Source organism: Oncorhynchus masou, chromosome 24, assembly GCF_036934945.1.
Source record: "Oncorhynchus masou masou isolate Uvic2021 chromosome 24, UVic_Omas_1.1, whole genome shotgun sequence".
Lineage (NCBI taxonomy): Eukaryota > Metazoa > Chordata > Actinopteri > Salmoniformes > Salmonidae > Oncorhynchus > Oncorhynchus masou.
Genome location: NC_088235.1, coordinates 5730989 through 5749523, shown reverse-complemented (window position 1 = coordinate 5749523; position 18535 = coordinate 5730989). Strand labels below are relative to the sequence as shown.

General features: G+C 42.8%; 1 pseudogene; it reads right to left on the bottom strand.

Annotated features, from left to right (window-relative positions):
* Positions 1–796: 796 nt before the first annotated feature.
* Positions 797–18535, bottom strand: part of LOC135513371 (transcription elongation regulator 1-like protein) — a 56157-nt pseudogene continuing 38418 nt past the window's right edge.

Here is an 18535-nt window from a genome sequence, read left to right as displayed (position 1 = left end):
CTCATCTCATCTTCCTCAGCCTCATACCTCCTCATCTCATCTTCCTCAGCCTCATACCTCCTCATCTCCTCTTCCTCAGCCTCATACATCCTCATCTCATCCTCCTCATCTCATCTTCCTCAGCCTCATACCTCCTCATCTCATCTTCCTCAGCCTCATACCTCCTCATCTCATCTTCCTCAGCCTCATACCTACTCATCTCCTCTTCCTCAGCCTCATACCTCCTCATCTCATCTTCCTCAGCCTCATACCTACTCATCTCCTCTTCCTCAGCCTCATACCTCCTCATCTCATCTTCCTCATCTCCTCTTCCTCAGCCTCATACCTCCTCATCTCCTCTTCCTCAGCCTCATACCTCCTCATCTCATCTTCCTCAGCCTCATGCCTCCTCATCTCATCTTCCTCAGCCTCATACCTCCTCATCTCATCTTCCTCAGCCTCATACCTACTCATCTCCTCTTCCTCAGCCTCATGCCTCCTCATCACATCTTCCTCAGCCTCATACCTCCTCATCTCATCTTCCTCAGCCTCATACCTCCTCATCACATCTTCCTCAGCCTCATACCTCCTCATCTCATCTTCCTCAGCCTCATACCTCCTCATCTCATCTTCCTCAGCCTCATACCTCCTCATTTCATCTTCCTCAGCCTCATACCTCCTCATCTCATCTTCCTCAGCCTCATACCTCCTCATCTCATCTTCCTCAGCCTCATACCTCCTCATCACATCTTCCTCAGCCTCATACCTCCTCATCTCATCTTCCTCAGCCTCATACCTCCTCATCTCATCTTCCTCAGCCTCATACCTCCTCATCTCATCTTCCTCAGCCTCATGCGGTTCTCTTTATCTCTCTTCTTTAACCCATTAATGAATTGGTTGAAGAAGTGCTCTTGGTCTTTCTTCTTCAGCACTTGCTTGAAGCGTTGGTCACGGCCGTACTTAACAGAAAAGTCTTTGAAAGTTGACCTGGAAATAGAGAAAAGAAGAGATCATCCTAGAGAAAGGTTTGGGAGGGAGGGGGAGGGAGGGAGGGAGGGAGGGAGGGAGGGAGGGAGGGAGGGAGGGAGGGAGGGAGGGAGGGAGGGAGGGAGGGAGGGAGGGAGGGAGGGAGGGAGGGAGGGAGGGAGGGATGTCTTCACAGGTTTAAATGTAGTAAAGACTAGAGCTACTCGGTTTTATAATTTTTGAAATTGTTAGACAATTGTGGTTTTGACACACGCAAACATGCATAACTGTAGTTAATATTTTAGAGAAGCTCTGAAATTGTTTGTTTTTTAAAATATATAATCAGTTATTAACAACAGTTATGAAAAGGAATAAGCAAGAGTTATGAAAAGTTAAATGAAGCCATAGAATACAGAGAACTCTGTCCGCGGGGTTACAGCAGTCATCACATAAAGAGAGAGGTAGTCAGGTGTAGAAGAAGTAAGGTCATGAAGATAGAACACTCTTTGTCATCGTCACTGTGGTTGATTAAAGGGGAAAGCTAAATGACAAGCTACAACACGCTGACAACAAGCAATCTTGTTTTTTCTTTGATTAACAAAACCTCTGATCCAGCAGCTTATTTCAGTTTTAAATTATATAGTCTTGAGGAAGAAAAAAAATCCCTTTTCCTCGTACCCGAAGTCGACACTTAATATTTTACTCTTCTCAGACTAACTTGATCAAAGTTGTGAATTTAGCGTTGTTATTTGTTTTCTTTAGCTTGATGTAAAAACCATTCGTAATGCATTGCTCATCTATACAGGTTCGATTTAACTAGTGTTGGGATATGAAGTTGTTACAAGTTAATATTGGATTATAAACAGGACCAGTCAAAGGTTTGGACACACCTACTCATTCAAGGGATTTCCTTTATTTTGTTTTACTATTTTCTACATTGTAGAATAATAGTGAAGACATCAAAACTATGAAATAACACATATGGAATCATGTAGTAACCAAAAAAGTGTTAAACAAATCAAAATATATTTGAGATTTGAGATTCTTCAACATAGTCACCCTTTGCCTTGATAACAGCTTTGCACACTCTTGGCAATGGACATTAGACCGGTGGAAATCTGTTCACCTTGTCTTTGTGAGACGCTGAGTAGGTGAACGGATGATCGCCGCATGTGTGGATCCCACCATAAAGCATGGAAGAGGAGGTGTGATGGTGTGGGGGTGCTTTGCTGGTGACACTCTCAGTGATTTATTTAGAATTCAATGCACACTTAACCAGCATGGCTACCACAACATTCTGCAGCGATACGCCATCCCATCTGGTTTGAGCTTAGTGGGACAATCATTTGTTTTCCAGGACAATGACCCAACACACCTCCAGTCTATGTAAGGGCTATTTGACCAAGGAGAGTGATGGAATGCTGCATCAGGTGACCTGGCCTTCACAATCCCCCAACCAAAACCCAATTGAGATGGTTTTGGGATGAGTTGGGCCGCAGAGTGAATGAAAAGCAGTCAACAAGTGCTCAGCATATGTGGAAACTCCTTCAAGAAGGTTGGAAAAGAATTCCAGGTGAAGCTGGTTGAGAGAATTCCAAGAGTGTGCAAAGCTGTCATCAAGTCAACGGGTGTCTCCTTTGAAGAATTTAAAATATAAAATATATTTTCATTTGGTTACTACAGTGTACATGATTCCATATGTGCTATTTCATAGTTGTGACGTCTTCACTATTATTCCACAATGTAGAAAATAGTGCAAATAAAGAAAAACCAACGAGTAGGTGAGTCCAAACTTTTAGTATGAAGCTATTTTGTATGAAGCTATTATGAAGCTTAGTTGAATAGTTAAGTCCCCTACTGTACTTGCAAAATCTATTACACAGTTAGCTTCAGGTTTTACCTGGATGTGATTTTTGACTCCTCTAGAAGTTTTCTATACTGGTCTTTTGCTTGCAGCAGTTTGCTCTGTTTCTCCTTGTGTTCTTCCTTCATCCTCACTTTGACAAACTGCTCAAACACCTGGAGATGAGGAACACAGTCATGATTGGCACGAGAAAAAGGACTTTGAAGATCATTTTCAAGACAAAGACGACGGCTGTTTCCTCTTTACTGTCGACTTAACTTCTCTCACGTTCCCTGACAGGATCAACCAAATCCTATTGGTCGCATACACATCTTTTCAGATGTTATTGCGGGTGCAGCGAAATGCCTGCATTTCTAGCTCCAACATTGCAGTAATATCTAATAATTCACAACAATACACAGACATATAAAAGTAAAATAATGGAATTAAGAAATATATAAATATTAGTACAAGCAATGTCAGAGTCCGGAGTGTGTGTGTGTGTGTGTGTGTGTATATATATATAGACATTAGGGACAGTATGTGGATATAACATGCTGTATATCTGAAGTATTCTTGGAAAGGATACTATATGTACAGCAATAGTTGAATAGGATGGACTTGACTAGAATACAGTATATACATATGAAATGGGTTCAACAGTATGTAAACATTATTAAAGTGACCAGTGTTCCATGTCTATGTATATAAGGCAATGCGTCAGGTAGCCTAGTGGTTAGAGCGTTGACCTAGTAACCAAGAGGTTGCAAGATCAAATCCCCAAGTTGACAAGCTAAAAATCTGTCATTCTGCCCATGAACAACCCCACTGTTCCGAGGCTGTCATAGTAAATAAGAATGTGTTCTTATAAACTGACTTGCCTAGTTAATTAAAGGTAAAATGCAACATGACAAAAAACCTCAACAATTCATCCCAAAGCTTGCTATATATTATGCACATTGATAGCTTGTTAGATATTATGCACATTGATAGCTTGCTATATATTATGCACATTGATAGTTTGTTAGATATTATGCACATTGATAGCGTGTTAGATATTATGCACATTGATAGCTTGCTATATATTATGCACATTGATAGCTTGATAGATATTATGCACATTGATGGCTTGCTATATATTACGCACATTGATGGCTTGCTATATATCATGCACATTGATAGGTTGCTATATATTATGCACATTGATAGCTTGCTATATATTATGCACATTGATAGCTTGCTATATATTATGCACATTGATAGCTTGCTATATATTATGCACATTGATAGCTTGTTAGATATTATGCACATTGATGGCTTGCTATATATTATTCACATTGATAGTTTGCTAGATATTATGCACATTGATAGCTTGCTATGTAATATGCACAGTGATAGCTTGCTATATATTATGCACATTGATAGCTTGATAGATATTATGCACATTGATGGCTTGTTAGATATTATGCACATTGATAGCTTGTTAGATATTATGCACATTGATGGCTTGCTATATATTATTCACATTGATAGTTTGCTAGATATTATGCACATTGATAGCTTGCTATATATCATGCACAGTGATAGCTTGCTATATATTATGCACATTGATAGCTTGCTATATATTATGCACATTGATGGCTTGCTATATATTATGCACATTGATGGCTTGCTATATATCATGCACATTGATAGGTTGCTATATATTATGCACATTGGTAGCTTGCTATATATTATGCACATTGATAGCTTGCTATATATTATGCACATTGATAGCTTGCTATATATTATGCACATTGATAGCTTGCTATAAATTATGCACATTGATAGGTTGCTATATATTATGCACATTGATAGCTTGCTATATATTATGCACATTGATAGCTTGCTATATATTATGCACATTGATAGCTTGCTATATATTATGCACATTGATAGCGTGTTAGATATTATGCACATTGATAGCTTGCTATGTATTATGCACATTGATAGCTTGATAGATATTATGCACATTGATAGCTTGTTAGATATTATGCACATTGATAGCTTGTTAGATATTACGCACATTGATGGCTTGCTATATATTATTCATATTGATAGTTTGCTAGATATTATGCACATTGATAGCTTGCTATGTAATATGCACAGTGATAGCTTGCTATATATTATGCACATTGATAGCTTGCTATATATTATGCACATTGATAGCTTGATAGATATTATGCACATTGATAGCTTGTTAGATATTATGCACATTGATAGCTTGTTAGATATTATGCACATTGATGGCTTGCTATATATTATTCACATTGATAGTTTGCTAGATATTATGCACATTGATAGCTTGCTATGTAATATGCACAGTGATAGCTTGCTATATATTATGCACATTGATAGCTTGCTATATATTATGCACATTGATGGCTTGCTATATATTATGCACATTGATGGCTTGCTATATATTATGCACATTGATGGCTTGCTATATATCATGCACATTGATAGGTTGCTATATATTATGCACATTGGTAGCTTGCTATATATTATGCACATTGATAGCTTGCTATATATTATGCACATTGATAGCTTGCTATATATTATGCACATTGATAGCTTGCTATATATTATGCACATTGATAGCTTGCTATATATTATGCACATTGATAGCTTGCTATAAATTATGCACATTTATAGGTTGCTATATATTATGCACATTGATAGCTTGCTATATATTATGCACATTGATAGCTTGCTATATATTATGCACATTGATAGCTTGCTATATATTATGCACATTGATGGTTTGCTATATATTATGCACAATGATAGCTTGCTATATATTATGCACATTGATAGCTTTCTATATATTATGCACATTGATGGCTTGCTATATATTATGCACATTGATGGCTTGCTATATATCATGCACATTGATAGCTTGCTATATATTATGCACATTGATAGTTTGCTATATATTATGCACATTGATAGCTTGCTAGCTAGCAAATGTCCTCGCCATTGTGATTTTTCACAGTAGCAGACAAACAGGAGGCAGCAGCAATCTAAAACGATCAGACCCAAACATGGGAGGAAGAGAAGTGATTGGCTGAAATTATGAAGCAAAGCAGTAGACAGAGAAGCACAGCTTCCCTCTATCCAATCAGAAGGCAGGATCAACATACATTCCACCCTCCTTCTCTTTACAGACAAGCAAACTAGCCAATTGACTTATTTAGACCACATAGCACCTTGCACTTGATTGAAGGATGCGCACTACCATCCCACGTTTTTTGGGGGGAGGGGGGTCATGGATAATTACAAAACATACTCGGATCATAATCGTATCAGGACACTTGCCCGTTAGCTGTTCGTATTGTCTTACTTCGAGGCACACCCCTAATGTCCATGCTGTCTTGTACTTTCAACCTCATTCACAATCTGTCAATCATGACCAATTTATCAATCATTACTAATTATTTAATCACAGCAAATTATTAACTAATGGTGAAAAAAATAAACCAATCATGACCAATTAACCAATTATGACCAACCAATAAATCAATAATGACCAATTAACCAATTATGACCAACCAATAAATAATGATGACCAATTAACCAATTATGACCAACAGATAAATCAATCATCACCAATTAACCAATTATGACCAAACAATAAATCAATCATGACCAATTAACCAATCATGACCAACCGTTAAATCAATCATGACCAATAAAAGGAGGACAACCAACAGAGTTCACCTGTTTCCTCTCCTCTGCGGAGTTTAGCAGAAGATACCGTGGATCAAACACGATCTTGTGCAGTTCTTTCTCCCATGTGGAAAACGCTGAAACCTGAAGAGAAGAGAAAACATGTTTAAGAAAACATTCAGTACATTCAACCTGTTACATGATGTAGGTCTTTCCATCATTCACACAACCTGTTACATGATGTAGGTCTCTCCATCATTCACCCAACCTGTTACATGATGTAGGTCTTTCCATCATTCATCCAAACTGTTACGTGATGTAGATCTTTCCATCATTCACCCAAACTGTTACATGATGTAGGTCTTTCCATCATTCACCCAACCTGTTACATGATGTAGGTCTCTCCATCATTCATGCAACCTTTTACATGATGTAGGTCTCTCCATCATTCATCCAACCTGTTACATGATGTAGGTCTTTCCATCATTCATCCAACCTGTTACATGATGTAGGTCTCTCAATCATTCACCCAACCTGTTACATGATGTAGGTCTCTCCATCATTCATCCAACCTGTTACATGATGTAGGTCTTTCCATCATTCACCCAACCTGTTACATGATGTAGGTCTTTCCATCATTCACCCAACCTGTTACATGATGTAGGTCTTTCCATCATTCACCCAACCTGCTACATGATGTAGGTCTCTCCATCATTCACCCAACCTGTTACATGATGTAGGTCTCTCCATCATTCATCCAACCTGTTACATGATGTAGGTCTCTCCATCATTCATCCAACCTGTTACATGATGTAGGTCTTTCCATCATTCATCCAACCTGTTACATGATGTAGGTCTCTCCACCATTCACCCAACCTGTTACATGATGTAGGTCTTTCATCATTCATCCAACCTGTTACATGATGTAGGTCTCTCCATCATTCATCCAACCTTTTACATGATGTAGGTCTCTCCATCATTCACCCAACCTGTTACATGATGCAGATCTTTCCATCATTCACCCAAACTGTTACATGATGTAGGTCTTTCCATCATTCATCCAACCTGTTACATGATGTAGGTCTCTCCATCATTCATCCAACCTTTTACATGATGTAGGTCTCTCCATCATTCACCCAACCTGTTACATGATGTAGATCTTTCCATCATTCACCCAAACTGTTACATGATGTAGGTATTTCCATCATTCATCCAACCTGTTACATGATGTAGGTCTCTCCATCATTCACCCAACCTGTTACATGATGTAGATCTTTCCATCATTCACCCAACCTGTTACATGATGTAGGTCTTTCCATCATTCATCCAACCTGTTACATGATGTAGGTCTTTCCATCATTCATCCAACCTGTTACATGATGTAGGTCTTTCCATCATTCACCCAGCCTGTTACATGATGTAGGTCTTTCCATCATTCACCCAACCTGTTACATGATGTAGGTCCTTCCATCATTCACCCAACCTGTTACATGATGTAGGTCTTTCCATCATTCACCCAACCTGTTACATGATGTAGGTCTTTCCATCATTCACCCAACCTGTTACATGATGTAGGTCTTTCCATCATTCACCCAACCTGTTACATGATGTAGGTCTCTCCATCATTCACCCAACCTGTTACATGATGTAGGTCTTTCCATCATTCACCCAACCTGTTACATGATGTAGGTCATTCCATCATTCATCCAACCTGTTACATGATGTAGGTCTTTCCATCATTCACCCAACCTGTTACATGATGTAGGTCTTTCCATCATTCATCCAACCTGTTACATGATGTAGGTCTTTCCATCATTGATCCAACCTGTTACATGATGTAGGTCTTTCCATCATTCACCCAACCTGCTACATGATGTAGGTCTTTCCATCATTCACCCAACCTGTTACATGACGTAGGTCTCTCCATCATTTCGTGTTTTTTGCTGCCTTTCCAGTTGCTGGTCCCTGTGTCTCTTGATGATTAGTTGCAATCCAGGGATTTAAGTCCCCATGTTGCCACTTTGAAAAGTATATTTAAATTCCTTCCTCATGGAAAACTGTTAGAATCTAGGTCCGTCTGCATTTAGAGAGGCAGCCCAAATCTTGCATTTTTTTTCCCTCACCAATTGATCTTTTGACCAATCAGATCACGTCTGAAAAACATCTGACGTGATTGGTCAAAAGACCAATCAGTGGAAAATAAATATCAGAATTCGGGCTGCCTGTCTAAACGCAGCCTAAGTGCATTTGATTTTTGTATTCCGTTCAATATGCCTTTACCCCTCTTTCAAGGAGCATGTCCCTGAAGTGTGTGATGCGGAGCCCTAAGGGTAGAACAGTCCGATGGGGGGGGGAGTCACATGTCTCTGCGCCTGCCCTCTCTCTCAGGTCCTCATTACCATCCGCAGGTTCCTCCAGTCTGAGGAGGACAGAAACATACAATCAGTTCTAGGATGCATCTCAAATGAAAACCCTATTCCCTAGATAGTGATCTCCTCTTGACCAGGGCCCAAAAGGCTTTGGTCAAAACTAGGGTACTGTACTGTACAGTGGTATTTGTACAGTACAATATTGTTTATTTTTTGTTGTTTTTTTTACAAAAAAATACTTCAAAATGAGATTGTTATTCTGTAGAGAAGTATCATTGTAATTTTAAACTATGAGTATGGTTAAGATGGGGGGGGGGGACTTTGACACTCACTTGTTCCTCTTGGTTTTTGAATAATGTTCATCTTCATCATCAGCATCATCGTCATCAGCAGACGGAGAGTTAGAACCGTCCTCTGCTGAGATAACGGACACACAGACAGAAGCGTAGCACACATCCTTTTTTTCGAGTGGACTCCAACAGACGCATATTGTAACAAACATCCTTTTTCAATGGACTCCGTCTTCATATAATTGGTCATTAAAAACCACTGTGAGAGAACCTATCAGACGAGAGTAGCATAACTGCTCACCGTCTTATCAGCCATAAGTCAATGTTCAGTTCATCGGGGTTGTCCACATATTTACCAAAGTTAATTTGCCAGACATGCTTTGTTGGAACAGTGAGGTTCAGGTATAAGGTCATCGATACATAATCAGCTGGTAACTGCAATAAGGCTAAATCAATAAAGACAACCCGACCTCTGGGAAATCTAGTCCGGGGAGATATCATCGCTGACAAGATCCAATGTAATCCAATATTTACAGAGCCAGCCACACACAGGACTTCCATATGATCTATGCTAGTAGAACACAAAAGAGATGGGGTGCATCCCAAATGGGACCCTAATACCTATATAGTGCACTTATTTGGACCAGGCCCATAGGGAACAGGGTGCCATTGGACCAGGGCCCATAGGGAATAGCATGTCATTGGACCAGGACCCATAGGAAATAGCATGCCATTGGACCAGGGCCCATAGGAAATAGTGTGTCGTGCCATTGGACCAGGACCCATAGGGAATAGTGTGTCGTGCCATTGGACCAGGGCCCATAGGGAATAGGGTGCCATTGGACCAGGGCCCATAGGCAATAGCGTGCCATTGGACCAGGGCCCATAGGGAATAGCATGCCATTGGACCAGGGCCCATAGTGAACAGCATGCCATTGGACCAGGGCCCATAGGGAATAGTGTGTCATTGGACCAGGGCCCATAGGGAATAGTGTGTCATTGGACCAGGCCCATAGGGAATAGTGTGTCGTGCCATTGGACCAGGGCCCATAGGGAATAGGGTGCCATTGGACCAGGGCCCATAGTGAATAGCATGCCATTGGACCAGGGCCCATAGGGAATAGCATGCCATTGGACCAGGGCCCATAGGGAATAGCATGCCATTGGACCAGGGCCCATAGGGAATAGCATGCCATTGGACCAGGGCCCATAGTGAATAGCATGCCATTGGACCAGGCCCATAGGGAATAGCATGCCATTGGACCAGGCCCATAGGGAATAGTGTGTCATTGGACCAGGGCCCATAGGGAATAGGGTGCCATTGGACCAGGGCACATAGGGAATAGTGTGTCATTGGACCAGGGCTCATAGGGAATAGGGTGCCATTGGACCAGGGCACATAGGGAATAGTGTGTCATTGGACCAGGGCCCGTAGGGAATAGTGTGTCATTGGACCAGGGCCCATAGGGAATAGGGTGCCATTGGACCAGGGCTCATAGGGAATAGGGTGCCATTGGACCAGGGCTCATAGGGAATAGGGTGCCATTGGACCAGGGCTCATAGGGAATAGGGTGCCATTGGACCAGGGCTCATAGGGAATAGTGTGCCATTGGACCAGGGCTCATAGGGAATAGGGTGTCATTGGACCAGGGCCCACAGGGAATAGTGTGTCATTGGACCAGGGCCCATAGGGAATAGGGTGCCATTGGACCAGGGCCCATAGGGAATAGGGTGCCATTGGACCAGGGCCCATAGGGAATAGGGTGCCATTGGACCAGGGCCCATAGGGAATAGGGTGCCATTGGACCAGGGCTCATAGGGAATAGCATGCATTTGGACCAGGTCCATAGGGAATAGCATGCCATTGGGCCAGGCCCATAAGGAATAGTGTGTCGTTGGACCAGGGCCCACAGGGAATAGCATGCCATTGGGCCAGGCCCATAAGGAATAGTGTGTCGTTGGACCAGGGCCCACAGGGAATAGCATGCCATTGGGCCAGGCCCATAGGAAATAGCTTGCCATTGGACCAGGGCCCATAGGGAATAGCATACCATTGGACCAAGGCTCATAGGGAATAGGGTGCCATTGGACCAGGGCTCATAGGGAATAGGGTGCCATTGGACCAGGGCTCATAGGGAATAGTGTGCCATTGGACCAGGGCTCATAGGGAATAGGGTGTCATTGGACCAGGACCCACAGGGAATAGTGTGTCATTGGACCAGGGCCCATAGGGAATAGGGTGCCATTTAAAATGCAACCATGAGATGGTTTGACATCCTAAAGGTTCCGCGTTCCATTCGTGATCATCTCCTTCAATGAACAGAGACATACTGATCCTCTGGTCGTCTGGGATCGACGGGCAACGGACCTGACACACTGTATATAGGAACTAGTGTATCAGGACATTTCATTGGCCTCCGTATGATCAGATCATTAAAATAACATCTTTATTAACATCATTAGAAAACCAGCGGACTGATAATGAGCTTCTCGGTTCCATCTAAAGCCATGGCCTGGTAAAAACACGCTTTAACATGAAGAAGAGTCCTAACGAGGCCCAACTAAACAGCGGACTGATAATGAGCTTCTAGGTTCCATCTAAAGCCATGGCCTGGTAAAAACACGCTTTAACATGAAGAAGAGTCCTAACGAGGCCCAACTAAACAGCGGACTGATAATGAGCTTCTCGGTTCCATCTAAAGCCATGGCCTGGTAAAAACACGCTTTAACATGAAGAAGAGTCCTAACGAGGCCCAACTAAACAGCGGACTGATAATGAGCTTCTCGGTTCCATCTAAAGCCATGGCCTGGTAAAAACACGCTTAACATGAAGAAGAGTCCTAACGAGGCCCAACTAAACAGCGGACTGATAATGAGCTTCTCGGTTCCATCTAAAGCCATGGCCTGGTAAAAACACGCTTTAACATGAAGAAGAGTCCTAACGAGGCCCAACTAAACAGCGGACTGATAATGAGCTTCTCGGTTCCATCTAAAGCCATGGCCTGGTAAAAACACGCTTTAACATGAAGAAGAGTCCTAACGAGGCCCAACTAAACAGCGGACTGATAATGAGCTTCTCGGTTCCATCTAAAGCCATGGCCTGGTAAAAACACGCTTTAACATGAAGAAGAGTCCTAACGAGGCCCAACTAAACAGCGGACTGATAATGAGCTTCTCGGTTCCATCTAAAGCCATGGCCTGGTAAAAACTGGTAAAACCGCTTTAACATGAAGAAGAGTCCTAACGAGGCCCAACTAAACAGCGGACTGATAATGAGCTTCTCGGTTCCATCTAAAGCCATGGCCTGGTAAAAACCCGCTTTAACATGAAGAAGAGTCCTAACGAGGCCCAACTAAACAGCGGACTGATAATGAGCTTCTCGGTTCCATCTAAAGCCATGGCCTGGTAAAAACACGCTTTAACATGAAGAAGAGTCCTAACGAGGCCCAACTAAACAGCGGACTGATAATGAGCTTCTCGGTTCCATCTAAAGCCATGGCCTGGTAAAAACACGCTTTAACATGAAGAAGAGTCCTAACGAGGCCCAACTAAACAGCGGACTGATAATGAGCTTCTCGGTTCCATCTAAAGCCATGGCCTGGTAAAAACACGCTTTAACATGAAGAAGAGTCCTAACGAGGCCCAACTAAACAGCGGACTGATAATGAGCTTCTCGGTTCCATCTAAAGCCATGGCCTGGTAAAAACACGCTTTAACATGAAGAAGAGTCCTAACGAGGCCCAACTAAACAGCGGACTGATAATGAGCTTCTCGGTTCCATCTAAAGCCATGGCCTGGTAAAAACACGCTTTAACATGAAGAAGAGTCCTAACGAGGCCCAACTAAACAGCGGACTGATAATGAGCTTCTCGGTTCCATCTAAAGCCATGGCCTGGTAAAAACACGCTTTAACATGAAGAAGAGTCCTAACGAGGCCCAACTAAACAGCGGACTGATAATGAGCTTCTCGGTTCCATCTAAAGCCATGGCCTGGTAAAAACACGCTTTAACATGAAGAAGAGTCCTAACGAGGCCCAACTAAACAGCGGACTGATAATGAGCTTCTCGGTTCCATCTAAAGCCATGGCCTGGTAAAAACACGCTTTAACATGAAGAAGAGTCCTAACGAGGCCCAACTAAACAGCGGACTGATAATGAGCTTCTCGGTTCCATCTAAAGCCATGGCCTGGTAAAAACACGCTTTAACATGAAGAAGAGTCCTAACGAGGCCCAACTAAACAGCGGACTGATAATGAGCTTCTCGGTTCCATCTAAAGCCATGGCCTGGTAAAAACCCGCTTTAACATGAAGAAGAGTCCTAACGAGGCCCAACTAAACAGCGGACTGATAATGAGCTTCTCGGTTCCATCTAAAGCCATGGCCTGGTAAAAACACGCTTTAACATGAAGAAGAGTCCTAAGGCCCAACTAAACAGAGGCCCAACTAAACAGCGGACTGATAATGAGCTTCTCGGTTCCATCTAAAGCCATGGCCTGGTAAAAACCCGCTTTAACATGAAGAAGAGTCCTAACGAGGCCCAACTAAACAGCGGACTGATAATGAGCTTCTCGGTTCCATCTAAAGCCATGGCCTGGTAAAAACCCGCTTTAACATGAAGAAGAGTCCTAACGAGGCCCAACTAAACAGCGGACTGATAATGAGCTTCTCGGTTCCATCTAAAGCCATGGCCTGGTAAAAACCCGCTTTAACATGAAGAAGAGTCCTAACGAGGCCCAACTAAACAGCGGACTGATAATGAGCTTCTCGGTTCCATCTAAAGCCATGGCCTGGTAAAAACCCGCTTTAACATGAAGAAGAGTCCTAACGAGGCCCAACTAAACAGCGGACTGATAATGAGCATGCCATGGCCTGGAAAACCCGCTTTAAGAAGAAGAGTCCTAACGAGGCCCAACTAAACAGCGGACTGATAATGAGCTTCTCGGTTCCATCTAAAGCCATGGCCTGGTAAAAACCCGCTTTAACATGAAGAAGAGTCCTAACGAGGCCCAACTAAACAGCGGACTGATAATGAGCTTCTCGGTTCCATCTAAAGCCATGGCCTGGTAAAAACCGCTTTAACATGAAGAAGAGTCCTAACGAGGCCCAACTAAACAGCGGACTGATAATGAGCTTCTCGGTTCCATCTAAAGCCATGGCCTGGTAAAAACACGCTTTAACATGAAGAAGAGTCCTAACGAGGCCCAACTAAACAGCGGACTGATAATGAGCTTCTCGGTTCCATCTAAAGCCATGGCCTGGTAAAAACACGCTTTAACATGAAGAAGAGTCCTAACGAGGCCCAACTAAACAGCGGACTGATAATGAGCTTCTCGGTTCCATCTAAAGCCATGGCCTGGTAAAAACCCGCTTTAACATGAAGAAGAGTCCTAACGAGGCCCAACTAAACAGCGGACTGATAATGAGCTTCTCGGTTCCATCTAAAGCCATGGCCTGGTAAAAACCCAGCTTTAACATGAAGAAGAGTCCTAACGAGGCCCAACTAAACGGCGGGATGAAGACAAGCCAACGGGGAAGAATTACCACACACTTACTGGACGAAGAATCCTTTTGCGTTTATGTGGAGGATCTTCTATAATCCTGTTGAGATCCTCTCCGCGGTCCTTCAGATCTACTGGCTGATCCCAAACAGAGAGCTGTATCGTTGGGTTGAAGAAAATACTCTGTCGTCCCCCGTCCACACCACACACCTGAGGAGAAACGATCATAATAATGTAAGAGTGAGAGTTGAATTAGTCATGCCTGTCCGGTTCCCTACTGGTGTGTGTCAACGCAAGAAAGCTGAGATGGTGTTTGCCTGTCAAGAATAAACGTGTGTTTTGTAGACTAGAGAGCCAGTATGCTGCCTCTGTCAGGTCTTAACTTTCCTTTTAAAGTTGATGCTCCACTTTCTGAACCCTTCAAACATCACACTGCAATAATAATAACATTCTAAACACACATCTGGGGAGAAGGAGGGTAGAACCAGAAGTATTCTATGACATGATAAACAACAGTATTACAGGAAATGATCTGGGGAGAAGGAGGGCAGAACCAGAAGTATTCTATGACATGATAAACAACAGTGTTACAGGAAATGATCTGGGGAGGAGGAGGGCAGAACCAGAAGTATTCTATGACATGATAAACAACAGTGTTACAGGAAATGATCTGGGGAGAAGGAGGGCAGAACCAGAAGTATTCTATGACATGATAAACAACAGTGTTACAGGAAATGATCTGGGGAGGAGGGCAGAACCAGTAGTATTCTATGACATGATAAACAACAGTGTTACAGGAAATGATCCAACCTACCTGTTGGACCTACCAGCTGGACCTACCCTCTGGACCTACCAGCTGGGACTACCAGCTGGACCAACCCACTGACCTACCAGCTGGGACTACCAGCTGGACCAACCCACTGGACCTACCAGCTGGGACTACCAGCTGGACCAACCCACTGGACCTACCAGCTGGGACTACCAGCTGGACCAACCCACTGGACCTACCAGCTGGGACTACCAGCTGGGACTACCAGCTGGACCAACCCACTGGACCTACCAGCTGGGACTACCAGCTGGACCAACCCACTGGACCTACCAGCTGGGACTACCAGCTGGACCTACCCATAAGAACAAGTACGAACGCGCTTACTGTAAGTCACTTTGAATAAAAGTGTGTTTGAAATGGCATATATGATTATATACCTGTATATTATACAGTGACATAATGTAAATAAGATATACGTTGATGAATATATGCTCTATGTAGTAATAGGGGTATAACCACTGTAGTTATCTGTCACTTAGTCTGACATAACACGCTATAGAAAGTGCTAGAATCTAACAGTTGATGTGTTTTCAGTTGATGGTTTCTGAGGCAGAGTTGTTCCTGTTGTCGTCGTGCATCACATCAGAGCTCTTTCTCTTTAAAGACGTTATGTATTTGAAGCCACAGGAGGAGTACAAACAGCTGCTACAGTCTATGAATCCCTGGGATAATTCAATATGTCTTCACGCTCAACCATATCAAATGAGGTGTGACGCTTTACTTCCTGGTAGTATCTGGTGGTGACTCGTCCTGTTATATGATATCATATTTCATTGGTATGGCTCGCTATCTCTCATCCATGACATGATATTCACACAGCAGAAATGTGTTTCAATATCTGGATAATATGTCACGGTGAGACTTTTCAATATCAGAATCATCAAACAAAATAGGTTGGATTTGATTTGTTTATCAAATCTTTATTTTATTTTTTTATCTTTTTTTTTTTTTACAATATGCTTTGTTAAAAAAAGTATTTTAATCTAGTTGTCATAAAATAAAAGCTGATGAATGGAAAAGGTTTAACGTGGTTTAAAAAATGAACATGCCGTTTAGGTGCTGAGCTGAGAAAGTGTTGTAAATTACAGGTTTCATGTAGTGCGTTTAAAGTCTGCTCTCAGCATCAACACACGCTGACAGATCAAAAGGATATTACATGTGGAGAACAACAAAGCAAGTCCATTTTAAACAACAGATTGCACTACTCTGCAGACAGACATAGCTTGGTTCATTAAACTATTGTCCCTGATATCAGTTGTTCCTTGTCGGGACTGATATTCTTTTTCTATCAAAGGTGTCGTTTTTTCTGTTGTTTTGAAAAGTGTTTTTACATACTGCGAGCGATTGATTATTCCTCACGTTATGAAGACCATGATTACAGTGCTTTCCTGAGACTTTCAAGAATTATGAGATCAGAAATAATAACCAGATATAAAATATGTTTTTCAAGAAAAAGTGAAGAAATTTACAGGCATGATTCCACTTTAACATTTATAGCAGATAATCTTTTCTGACCTTTAGCCTAACGTCTTTTTCATGTTTGGTGTTCAGTGATGACTGGAATGGGACAGATTCCTAAAGAGCTGAAATGTTCTGACATGTTTATTCAAACATTGACCAATCCTGGCAAGAGAACGTTACCATGGAGATCCGGGAACAGGGGTGGAAGCTACAGGACGCTTGTCTTTAGGGTCAACGTCCTCTTCCTCCATGGGGACCTCTACCATCTCCTGCTAGCACACACACACACACACACACACACACACACACACACACACACACACACACACACACACACACACACACACACACACACACACACACACACACACACACAGAGAGAGAGCGAAACACACACGCACACACACACACACACACACACACACAAACACACAAACACACACATAGGTCAGAGGGCAGGATTAACACAACGCACCATGCAGATACCATTTTCACACTGTGGAGCCATCATAAACCGTTCTGTGCTTGGTCAGAAAGGTGTGGCTTGATGTGTTACCAGGTCAGCTCAGTACAGAGAGGTGTGGCTTAATGTGTTACCAGGCAAGCTTAGTTACAGAGAGGTGTGGCTTGATTTGTTACCAGGTCAGCTCAGTACAGAGAGGTGTGGCTTAATGTGTTACCAGGTCAGCTCAGTACAGAGAGGTGTGGCTTGATTTGTTACCAGGTCAGCTCAGTACAGAGAGGTGTAGCTTGATGTGTTACCAGGTCAGCTCAGTACAGAGAGGTGTGGTTTGATGTGCCTCTGTCTCTGTCTGCTACCTGTCTCTGTCTGCTACGTGTCTCTGTCTGCTACGTGTCTCTGTCTGCTATCTGTCTCTGTCTGCTATGTGTCTCTGTCTGCTACCTGTCTCTATCTACTACCTGTATCTGTCTGCTACGTGTCTCTGTCTGCTACGTGTCTCTGTCTGCTACCTGTCTCTGTCTGCTACGTGTCTCTGTCTGCTATCTGTCTCTGTCTGCTATCTGTTTCTGTCTGCTACCGGTCTCTGTCTGCTACCTGTCTCTGTCTCTGTCTGCTACCTGTCTCTGTCAGCTACCTGTCTCAGTCTGCTATCTGTCTCTGTCTGCTATCTGTCTCTGTCTGCTACCGGTCTCTGTCTGCTACCTGTCTCTGTCTGCTATCTGCCTCTGTCTGCTACCTGTCTCTGTCTGCTATCTGTCTCTGTCTGCTACGTGTCTCTGTCTGCTATCTGTTTCTGTCTGCTATCTGTCTCTGTCTGCTACCTGTCTCTGTCTGCTATCTGTCTTTGTCTGCTACGTGTCTCTGTTTGCTACCTGTCACTGTCTACTACCTGCCTCTGTCTCTTCCCCCACTCTATCTGCTATCTGTCTGTCTTCTACCTTCTCTGTCTGCTACCTGCCTCTGTCTGCTACCTGTCTCTGTCTGCTACATGTCTCTGTCTGCTACCTGTCTCCGTTTCTGTCTGCTACCTGTCTTTGTCTGCTACCTGTCTCTGTCTGCTACCTGTCTCTGTCTGCTACCTGTCTCCGTTTCTGTCTGCTACCTGTCTTTGTCTGCTACCTGTCTCTGT